A 12,534-nucleotide genomic window follows, 5' to 3' on the forward strand; every position below is an offset into this window, starting at 1 on the left:
TCAAGTAGCACAATTACAGTGGTTTGCAAAAGTATTCGCCCCCCTTGAACTTTTCCACATTTTGTCACATTACAGCCACAAACATGAATCAATTATTTATTGGAATTCCACGTGAAAGACCAATACAAAGTGGTGTACACGTGAGAAGTGGAACGAAAATCATAAATGATTCCAAACATTTTTTTACAAATAAATAACTGAAAAGTAGGGTGTGCGTAATTATTCAGCCCCCTGAGTCAATACTTTGTAGAACCACCTTTTGCTGCAATTCCAGCTGCCAGTCTTTTAGAGTCTGTCTCTACCAGCTTTGCACATCTAGAGACTGAAATCTTTGCCCATTCTTCTTTGCAAAACAGCTCCAGCTCAGTCAGATTAGATGCACAGCATTTGTGAACAGCAGTTTTCAGATCTTGCCACAGATTCTCGATTGGACTTAGATCTGGACTTTGACTGGGCCATTCTAACACATGGATATGTTTTTTTTAAACCATTCCATTGTTGCCCTGGCTTTATGTTTAGGGTCGTTCTCCTGCTGGAAGGTGAACCTCCACCCCAGTCTCAAGTCTTTTGCAGACTCCAAGAGGTTTTCTTCCAAGATTGCCCTGTATTTGGCTCCATCCATCTTCCCATCAACTCTGACCAGCTTCCCTGTCCCTGCTGAAGAGAAGCACCCCCAGAGCATGATGCTGCCACCACCATATTTGACAGTGGGGATGGTGTGTTCAGAGTGATGTGCAGTGTTAGTTTTCCGCCACACAGCGTTTTGCATTTTGTTCCAAAAGTTCCATTTTGGTCTCATCTGACCAGAGCACCTTCTTCCACATGTTTACTGTGTCCCCCCACATGGCTTGTGGCAAACTGCAAACGGGACTTCTTATGGTTTTCTGTTAACAATGGCTTTCTTCTTGCCACTCTTCCATAAAGGCCAACTTTGTGCAGTGCACGACCAATAGTTGTCCTATGGACAGATTCCCCCACCTGAGCTGTAGATCTCTGCAGCTCGTCCAGAGTCACCATGGGCCTCTTGGCTGCATTTCTGATCAGCGCTCTCCTTGTTCAGCCTGTGAGTTTCCCTGACCTGTCTGGTGTGTTCTTTGGACTTCATGGTGTTGTTGCTCGCAATATTCTCTTAGACAACCTCTGAGGCCGTCACAGAGCAGCTGTATTTGTACTGACATTAGATTACACACAGGTGCTCTCTATTTAGTCATTAGCACTCATCAGGCATGTCTATGGGCAACTGACTGCACTCAGACCAAAGGGGGCTGAATAATTACGCACACCCTACTTTGCAGTTATTTATTTGTAAAAAATGTTTGGAATCATGTATGATTTTCGTTCCACTTCTCACGTGTCCACCACTTTGTGTTGGTCCTTCACATGGAATTCCAATAAAATTGATTCATGTTTGTGGCTGTAATGTGACAAAATATGGGAAAGTTCAAAGGGGCCGAATACTTTTGCAAGCCCCTGTAGCTCCTTAGTTCACCATGTGTGTCAGTGTTTCACATACTATAGTGAAGCCTAAACATGTAGATGATACAAAAATGCCAAGACATTCACACAAACAACTGAAAAACTGTACACTAATTTACACAACTGAAAAATAAAATAAAAGACATTTCAACTGAGCAAGAAGATGGATTCAATCCTCGAGTTAGTCTTCTAGGGCAGTGGTCCCCAACCTTTTTTGCGCCACGGACCGGTTAATGCCGACAATATTTTCACGGACCGGCCTTTAAGGTGCCGCGGATAAATACAACAAAATAAAACTAGTACCGGTACCGAAAAAAAGAAGATTTATTCATAACACACGTGAAAAGACCCAGGAAAACCGAGTTAACGATAAAAACAATAACAAAATAACGCTAAACTGATAAAAACCCTGAAAACCATACATTTCACGCCTGAGCCTCAACTCTCGCAGCCCGGTACCAAACGACTCACGGACCAGTACCAGTCCGAGGCCCGGGGGTTGGGGACCGCTGTTCTAGGGCATGGATACATTTCAGCACCATAGTGAGTATAATGCAGACATCTGCACACCTGCCAATGTTTTTATGACTATGCAGACTTGTCTGCAGAGACTTTACATTACAATGCACCAACTGTGCAAGCACCCCAGGCAGTGAACTTCAAAGAAGTACAACAGGAATGACTACTCGGCCGTGGTGTCTCCAGCTGCTGTGTCCGCAACAGAGTACAATCAAGGCTTGAATCACACGTGTGCCACTGAAGTCTCATTTATATTTATATCTTATTTATATAAATATATTAAAAGTCAAACTTTCATCAGCTAAATCGGAATTTTGACAAGATAAATAAGGTATATGTGACGTTGAAAACTAACTAACTCCTGAAAGATTCATCAAAGTTGCACTGAGAACTGCTTTTGGTTACTATTCACTTTTTTCCCTCCTCACCAGACCTGCGAGAGAAAGATGTCAAGGACAAGCAGGTTGGTTTAAAAGTTCTCCACCACAATAAATCACTACAAATATATGATACTGCAAAGTTCAAATTTTTTAAAGGGGAGACAGAGTTATGGAGTTGAAGAGAGTGAGTCATAACTAGTTTTTGCCCTTCATCTTAAAGAACCAAATGGGAAATTTAACTTGCATTCTGGGAACTAGCCTTATTAAAACACATAACTATTCTTTTGGGGACCTTCTGCCTCAAACCTAATTCCAACTGTAAAAGCTTGTTCTTTTTCATAGCACCACAGACAGTTTTTTATAATGTAAATATGGACACAACAATTATGTAGGCGGAACAGAAGGTCAGTGTGTTTGGTTTTAATATCAGTAACTAATAACATATTCAAGTCGAGCTGTAACATACATTTAACCAGCGTATCTCAAAATGGTATATAGAGCAGATAACCAAAAATAACCACCACTTTCTTGCTCCACAGTCGCCACCAAAGTAAAAGTTTTTTCATGCCTTACTCCCTGGTGACCTTGACATTCCTTGAGGTGATGAGGTCAATGCCTAGGAGGGAAAAAAAGAAAATAAAACATATATTCTACATTTGCAGAAAACAAAAATCAATTCCTCAAGTGATATCTGACTGGGATAATGTAATTTTATAAGCCAGCAGTAGTGGAAGGGCTTTTTTTTTACTGTGAAAATACTGGTAAAACAGTATAAAAAGTCTATATTATACTTAACATTTGGCAGTACCTAAGCAACGCATGTATGTTGAACAAATTTGTATCATAGATATAGAGAAACAGACAAGCAAGGAAGTACAGTTGTAAAACACAGTCTACAGATGCACTCTCCTCAACTATGTATCTCTACAACATATCATTAGGCAGAGCCTGTAACACTTGACACTCTTCTAGTTAGTACTATATGCTGTTGCCTGCTATCAGAGATGGCCTCACCTACGCACCCTCCTCCTAGCATTTTGCATTTATGAATTTTGAATGTTTTCAATAAATGTTAATGTCTGTTTAACGCAGTGTCGCTCAGGCTCATGTGAGCTCAAGGACAGTCAGTGTCATGCTTGCACAGATTTGTTCCAGAGAATCACAAGAATCACTCGCCACCAACTATAATAGATCTTGTTGCTGACTGAACTAACTTTGAAGCCTATGTTCCAGTTAATGATCTCATTTAGATGTGTGGAGATACAAAACACAATGAAGAACTGTAGCCTTTAGATTCTACAGCTGCTCATTATCTTAAAAGCTATTAACCTAATTGAGAAACAACTTGTAATAGCCCGATAACAATTATACAAGTACAACGTTCACTGCATTTAATTGTGGTAAAACTACCACAACAAGTTAATTCCCTGAAGGTTTCCAAGAGGGTGTGGATGTGTGGGTGTTAAAATTACAATATTATTTCCCTACCAAACGTAGAAACAAATACACACCATGAAAAGGGCATTTATAACACCTGTAACACAAGATAATTACTGTTGTTGTGCAGATGTAGGGCAACTGGCTACTTTGTTGTATCAAGAGAAAGAAGTTTTTACACAGCAAAGACTTAATTGAGGAGCTCATTTTCATGTATCTATTATTTGCTGTTAAGTCCAGGCATTTTAAATAGGAAAGAACTGAGAAAAGTGTGCAGTAACAAGTAGGAAAACTTTGATCCTTGTGTTGAAATCCAACTACAGTGACTTTTATCAAGTCAAAATGTGTTTACACATAAACCAATTCACTGTTATATAGAAATTTAACTCAAGTTAAACACACATTTTAACTATTAAGTCATTTTCGCTGTTTTAGAGTGCCCTACGCAGCAGCGCTGTATTTTAACACCATTGTGACCAATGTAACTTCTTATAAATTCAAATACCTCCAGATAAAACAGCACATAGCAATTTCCACTGCCTGACAGAAGAAATCTGCACAGCATTTTACCCAGACACCATGAAAATAAACTGAACACATAAAAAAATGTAATAGTTCTCTTACAGTCATTTAATCAGAGTTGGTAAATCAGGTTTAGCGCTTCATTTAAAAAAAAATAGATTATCTAAAAAAACTGAAAAACAAAACATGAATGAATCCCTTTACATTTGCGAGAGCATCTGACAGATGCACGCCACTTTGATCTGTCCACTTCTTACTGTGCATTGTCAGTGTGTGCTGTCACCATGCCATGAATTCCTCTGTGACGACCCATATATGTGTGTCCCAGCTGTCGCTATTCAAATTTTGGTTAATTAGCCACTAGGAGAGTTGTAAACGAGTGGGGACACACCGTTGATTAAAGTGGTATTTTCATGATGAGCGTGTCTTCAAAGGGAGTTGCACTTTAAGCATTAGCAGAATAATTAACACCCTGCCTGAGTAATAGGCCCCATGGACAGGCAGAGAGAGGACACACACATAAATATACTGAGAAATGCAAAAGACGCATACTGCTTACTATACCATCTATACCATCAGATGAAATGAGTTTTCATTTGTATTTAGCAATGTTTGCTGTTATACTGACAAAAATGTTTTCATCTACAATGTTGCTATACTGCAATAGCAACATAACAATACTGCACCATGATACACAGACAAATACATACTGTAAATGTATACAGCACTAACTCAATGCAGAGGGCATTGGGTATTGGAAAGTAATAAAGACAATACCTCTTTATGTGGAGCCTGGAGACAAAGTTGTCTCTCTCCTTCACTCATCTCTCTTTTAATTTCATCCATCATTCGTCACTGTTTGTCATATAACTGAAAAACAACTGAGAGCTCTAAAATGTCTCACTCATCTTCCTTTCTGCTGTATTTTCATTTTTTTTCGTCCTCTTTAAATCCGATCCCTATTTCTGCCACCCTCATTTTTTTTCCACATTTTCTCTCCCTCCTAGGTTTTCTACCCTCACAAGTTTAATTGTCTCTCTTTCTCTCTTATGCATCTTTAATTATGTATTTATTAATTTTTACTTTTATGTTTTTCTTTCTGTCATTCCATCATCATCTCATAAACTCAATATCTCTTGAACGCCTTAAGGGAATTTCTTCAGATTTGGCACAAACCTTCACTGTGCCTAAAGGAGAAACACATTAGCTTTTGTTTGTCGAAGGTCAGTACATGTGACCTCAAATACAGCTCACTCTTGTGAAAGTGATACCTCAGTAAAGCCTCAAGGGAATTTCATTACATTTGGCACAAACTTGCTCTTGGATTTCAGGATAGGTGATCAGAATTTGGTATGGGTCAGGCTTCCTGCGAACATATTTTTTTTCCATAATGCTATAATTGGTACATTAAATATCACGAACTTTCACACATATTTCATTAAAAAAAAAAACACTGGAAAGGCATCCTCTGCTCATTTTTTGATCCCTGAGATGAGGACCGATTTAGACTAATCAGCAAAATGAAGGAAACCCAGTGAACACGTTTATTTTGTCATCTAATTGTATTTCTTGTGACTGACCTGTAGCTTCTCTTTTTTTTCTGTTTCATATGGTTTCAGATATTATAAGATTTCACTGCATAACCCGAACAGTCTGTACTTACACTACAAATGACCAGCAGCTGTAAAACTGCAAGTCTTCACTCTTACAGGAACTTGTGTACCTCCCTGCCACCACCACTGGATTTAGATTTATTTAGATTTCATATGTAAAAGTAGAACTTTCTGCAAACTGATATTTTTTTTATTTCATTGTTTTTGTTGGATGCACTCTGGTTTGTTGAAACTATTTGTTGAATAGCAAGTGCATTACATTAAATGATTGTTAAACGTAGGGCACATATATTTTCACCAGAGAGTTTGATGCTTTAACAGATGTAACAGATGCCTAGTCACAGTGATGACCGCATGGGAGTAATGAACAACAACTCAACTCAACAAAAGTTGCCCTTCTCAACTTTCGCTTGGAAAGTTGAGAAGGGCAGACAAGGTCAAAGCAGTGAAGATCAAAGGTGCTAGCAACACATTGAAAGGCTGCTTTGCCTCAAACATTCAAAAGTCAGCATGCTGCTCTACATATGAATGACTGAGATAAATTCATATGCCATCGCTCTCATCACTGCTATTAAATTTAGAAGTATTACGCTTTGGCCACTGAATATTAGGTGACATGTTTCTCAGATGGCAAAAGCATTTCTCTGTGGTGAGCTGTAGGGACACTGGTGAAGTGGTTGTTTTTTTTGTTTTTTTATGTATGCCTAAACTTGATTTGCGAAAGGCAGGGACTCCTGATACTTTTGTCATTCAGGGAAAATTTTACAAACAGTGTTTAAAAGGTTTTTTTATAAAAACATTTTTTTCTGCCTTAAAAGGAACCTGCCTATGACAGAAAAAACTTTTTGTTTTGTTTATGTATGGATATCTGGTAATGTACAATAACTCATATTGCTGAGTATCTCATTACAACTGTTACACTACAAATATATTATACATTTAAAATCCCAAGACTCGTGGTGGATTTTAAGGTGGATTATGACCTTGCACCTCACCTCTTTTATGTTTGAATCTCTGGTATGAAACCATTGTATCATTATACAGGGAGTGCAGAATTATTAGGCAAGTTGTATTTTTGAGGAATAATTTTATTATTGAACAACAACCATGTTCTCAGTGAACCCAAAAAACTCATTAATATCAAAGCTGAATGTTTTTGGAAGTCGTTTTTAGTTTGTTTTTAGTTTTAGCTATTTTAGGGGGATATCTGTGTGTGCAGGTGGCTATTACTGTGAATAATTATTTGGCAACTTAACAAAAAACATATATATACCCATTTCAATTATTTATTTTTACCAGTGAAACCAATATAACATCTCCACATTCACAAATATACATTTCTGACATTCAAAAACAAAACAAAAACAAATCAGCGACCAATATAGCCACCTTTCTTTGCAAGGACACTCAAAAGCCTGCCATCCATGGATTCTGTCAGTGTTTTGATCTGTTCACCATCAACATTGCGTGCAGCAGCAACCACAGCCTCCCAGACACTGTTCAGAGAGGTGTACTGTTTTCCCTCCTTGTAAATCTCACATTTGATGATGGACCACAGGTTCTCAATGGGGTTCAGATCAGGTGAACAAGGTGGCCATGTCATTAGTTTTTCTTCTTTTATACCCTTTCTTGCCAGCCACGCTGTGGAGTACTTGGACGCGTGTGATGGAGCATTGTCCTGCATGAAAATCATGTTTTTCTTGAAGGATGCAGACTTCTTCCTGTACCGCTGCTTGAAGAAGGTGTCTTCCAGAAACTGGCAGTAGGACTGGGAGTTGAGCTTGACTCCATCCTCAACCCAAAAAGGCCCCACAAGCTCATCTTTGATGATACCAGCCCAAACCAGTACTCCACCTCCACCTTGCTGGCGTCTGAGTCGGACTGGAGCTCTCTGCCCTTTACCAATCCAGCCACGGGCCCATCCATCTGGCCCATCAAGACTCACTCTCATTTCATCAGTCCATAAAACCTTAGAAAAATCAGTCTTGAGATATTTCTTGGCCCAGTCTTGACGTTTCAGCTTGTGTGTCTTGTTCAGTGGTGGTCGTCTTTCAGCCTTTCTTACCTTGGCCATATCTCTGAGTATTGCACACCTTGTGCTTTTGGGCACTCCAGTGATGTTGCAGCTCTGAAATATGGCCAAACTGGTGGCAAGTGGCATCTTGGCAGCTGCACGCTTGACTTTTCTCAGTTCATGGGCAGTTATTTTGCGCCTTGGTTTTTCCACACGCTTCTTGCGACCCTGTTGACTATTTTGAATGAAACGCTTGATTGTTCGATGATCACGCTTCAGAAGCTTTGCAATTTTGAGACTGCTGCATCCCTCTGCAAGATATCTCACTATTTTTGACTTTTCTGAGCCTGTCAAGTCCTTCTTTTGACCCATTTTGCCAAAGGAAAGGACGTTCCCTAATAATTATGCACACCTGATATAGGGTGTTGATGTCATTAGACCACACCCCTTCTCATTACAGAGATGCACATCACCTAATATGCTTAATTGGTAGTAGGCTTTCGAGCCTATACAGCTTGGAGTAAGACAACATGCATGAAGAGGATGATGTGGACAAAATACTCATTTGCCTAATAATTCTGCACTCCCTGTATGTGGGCTTCTGGCTGGGACTGACGTTCATACTCATTGTTATGAATATAACAACTCTTGTCTTGCAGAAAATCACCTGCTCTCTTATTTGAACATTTTGTTTTGCTTTTTTGATTTTGAAATGCTTTACTTGTTGTCCTGTACATAATGATGAATATTATTATGATGATGATTGATAACTGCTGCAGCAAAAGATTTTCCCATACATAAGATAAATAAAATATTTTATTATCTAATATTAAAATGAGCCAGTGCTTCGTTCCTTGTTAATGCTGCTTCCTTGTGTCCAGAAATGTGTACACATGTAAACATGAAATTTGTACACAGCATAATCTGTTAGTCAGTTCCTGTGATTCTCATAGTTGTAATCACTACTGCACACTCTGGTTTTATGAGAGTTTGTTATTACTTGGTCTGTTATTCTGTGGTTACATGTTGTCATTTGTGTGTTGCACGATCACTTGTTACTTTGAGAATGCCTGTGTTTGTTTACTTGTGGTTGTAGTTGTTTTTTATGTATTCTGTATGTTATGAGTGGTTACTTCTAGCTTTGTTAAATTGTACTTTCTAAGGCTCTCGTCTCACTGCCTTATGACTAAGTCAGAATTGGCTCTTACACAAACAGACACACATACACACACATACACACTGGGGAGGTTTTTTGTCAGACGCACTAGGAGTTTGAGTGCCTCACTTTGTTCTCTAATTTTGGTAGGACGTTTACTAGTTCTTGTTATTTTTTTTCTACTTAGCAAGATGGAGCACTCATATGCATCTTCTGATTTGATTTGTTTTGCTTTGATTTGGCATCACCCGTCAGCCTTGTTTGTCTTTGCAGTTTTAGCTCCTTTTAGTTCCTTCTTGTTTGTCAACCATATTGCTAAGCATACTTTGCTGAAGTATAACCATCTGTTTTTTTCTTAATGTTACTGAACAATATTTTACTTTGAACTTGTTACACAGATGTTTTTTTCTGTTTAGTATTAAATTGATCACAGTGTTTACATGATTTTTTATAACTAATTTTGTTCAAGTCTAATTAAAGGTAGTATAGGACATATTTTTGTTAACAGCTCATTGGTGCCATCAAGTAGTGTATTAGGTACTGTGTTGATAATTGTTCTAAATTGTGAGGACTCACTCTAAAAGTGTCTGCCCAGCAGCAAGTCTGACGCAGTTTTCTTGGTATGTTATCATTATCGTCAACTAAAAACGGTCAAACAAAGGACCAATAGTGTCATGACCATGGTCTCAGTAATGTGCAGGCAGAACAAAGCCTGTCGTCCGTGATCCCAGCTTGGAGGAGAAACCTTTCCAAAAAACCTTTATACTGGCTCTGATTAAATGGCGTGCGAACAAAAAGTGCATCACAGCTTGCCACTTGAATGTTAAAATTGGAGAATTCAGCAATAGAAAAAGCTGGCCTGGTCCAATGAATCATGTTTTCTTTTGCATCACAGAGCTAACCTAACGTCATGGACAATGATCTGCAAAGAAACCTTGGGTCCTAGTGTTTCTGGGGAAGTTACTTTGACATGTACCACCAACCCTTAATATAACTGCAAAACTCATGATTCACCAACCTTCCAGCACTCTTAGCTCATTATGAGGCATTTGTTGCGGCTAGTGGCAGCAATGTTCAAGGCCACTATTATTTCTCAGACACGCTAGAGGCTTTCACAAAACAGCAGCATTTGACACCCAGCACCCCCATACCTGTAACCTGTCAGTGGCATTACAATCATATCAGTAGAAAAGATTTTTCTTACTGGTCAAGGGTAGAGATAATGTTCCTGCATTTAGCCTGTTTGTAATGTTTATAGATGGCGAGTGGCCCAAAACTCTTTAGTTACATAAAAGAATGATGTCATAAGCCTTGCACCCACCTTGTTTCTGTTCTTCTTGCGTACGGTGTCAATAACAACTTGAGTAACAGGAAAAAGCATCCTGTTTGATCACAAGATTACTAAAGTCGCTACCATCAGAGCGTTACTCTTATCCCCATATGAAACTAGAGAACAGAGAAAAATGAAAGTAAATGGGAATTGGGTGTCACTATTTCCTCACCTTGCTTCCAACCTACTCATGGCTATCATATGGGAATTTCTGTTTGCACTGTACTGTAGTTGAGACTGTACAGGAGACTAAGGATGACAAGCAAGGTCACGAGCTGAGCTCCAACCTATTACTTGTAGAGTGTGTGTCTGAGACTGGTGAGAAGCCAGGGTGCCTAGAGGTAGATAAACAGATTTCTGTGATTGTTGAAGGCACACGGTTTGTACTGGAGTCATATGGGGTTAGAGTTGACTCACTGGGAGACAGGCAAAAACATCACTACCTCCCACACTGTCTTCTACAACATGTTCAACTGTCAGTTCTGTGCTCTTTGTCTGCCAACCTGTCTCTGCTATGGTGTTTTAGATAAACAAAAAGTGTTCATTTTCAATTGTACTCATTGTTACACAGAGTAATTTTAGTTTGTGATTAAAGAAGCTATGCAGTGTTCCTCTGCTCATCTGTATTTATGCATTAGAACAGTTGACGCCTCAGAAATAACGCCCATTTGACCTTCACCCTTAGAAGTTCCCCTAAGGATGCCATGTTATCTTTCACAACTTACCCAGCTGTCATTTCATTGTCACTTTGTTTGCTGACACTGACCCTCTGTCTGTCAGCATCTGTCAAATGAAAGAAGATAAAACAGTATACTAAGAAATGTACTTGGCAAATATATAAAGTACTGGGGAAAAAATGACAAGTGTCATGACACTGCTTTTTGTCAGTGTAAATTAAAGCTGCAATATCCAGTGTTTTTTAAACACTAAAATTACTACAAATAAATAAATATTTATATTTTTATCAGTCAGCTATGTACGACCTCTGTGTGAGCTTCGCTGTGGCTTTGAAGGTGAGGCATGCAGTCAAAGTCATTAAATAACATTACTCGAGCAGTGTAGTGATGAAAAAAGTAGATAAATAAAATATATATTTCATTTGGCATACTGCTAAAACTGTTAGACGCATTTCTGCATTTTTTTAAATACTGGTAGTGTGTTCTCTCTGCCTTGTGTATGAGTATGAATATGCATAAGCTGAGTGGGTATGATGTTCCCAACTTTTCTATCTCACTTTAGCATGTTGGCATGCTAAATAGTGGTTTAAGGCTGATAGGGATGTAATTTTACCCAGTCTTGAGCCTAAGTATATGATTACTGAAGGTGTTGATAGGACTGCCTCAAAAATCAGAATTATCATAAGGACAGTGGCATTTAAGGATGGCGGAATGTCATTAACTTTGTTTTGCCCACAAAAGTATCCATTCTCAGTATGAAAACTGATGACATCACCTCCTTGCAAGCATTGACAAAGACAAGATGCTAGCACAAATCTTGTAATGAAGAACCCGGCACCAAAATAATGGGTTGATTTAAATCAGGTAACAAAATGATGAGCAATCACACTTGTAAGACTGCACCCTCCATTTCTACCCATAACTGTTTTGAGACAGCAAACATTTTCAAGGTGCTCTTAGGAATGGTTGGAAGCACATAAGTATTGAAGCCAATGGGTGGAATTTTAGTCCAAAAGTATTGTTAACTTAAAATTATGTGACCGTGTATCCCAGACTATTGCTGAGTAATGCAAAGCATGTTATCTAATGAATTACTTTATAAATTAAGTAAGAATTCACTTTTTAAATAAAAAGGTTAGTGTATGTTTCATACACTTTTGTTTAACCATGCATTTTTGCTTGTTTAAAAAAAACCACACACCTATGTACAAACACACACACATAAATCAGGGGCTTAAAAACACATTTATAAAATTGGAAAGATTCAATTTTAGATGCAATGAGTTGACAAATGCTTCAGACGTTTTCAGTTTAGTCAAACTGCACAGGTGTATTCACCTCATAGGTCAGACACAGAGCAATGCCATGTTTTTCATTTAGGTTTTGAGTTTTATTCATTTTGTAATATAA

This window comes from Rhamphochromis sp. 'chilingali' (genome assembly GCF_963969265.1).
Source record: "Rhamphochromis sp. 'chilingali' genome assembly, chromosome: 20".
In the NCBI taxonomy this organism is placed as follows: domain Eukaryota; kingdom Metazoa; phylum Chordata; class Actinopteri; order Cichliformes; family Cichlidae; genus Rhamphochromis; species Rhamphochromis sp. 'chilingali'.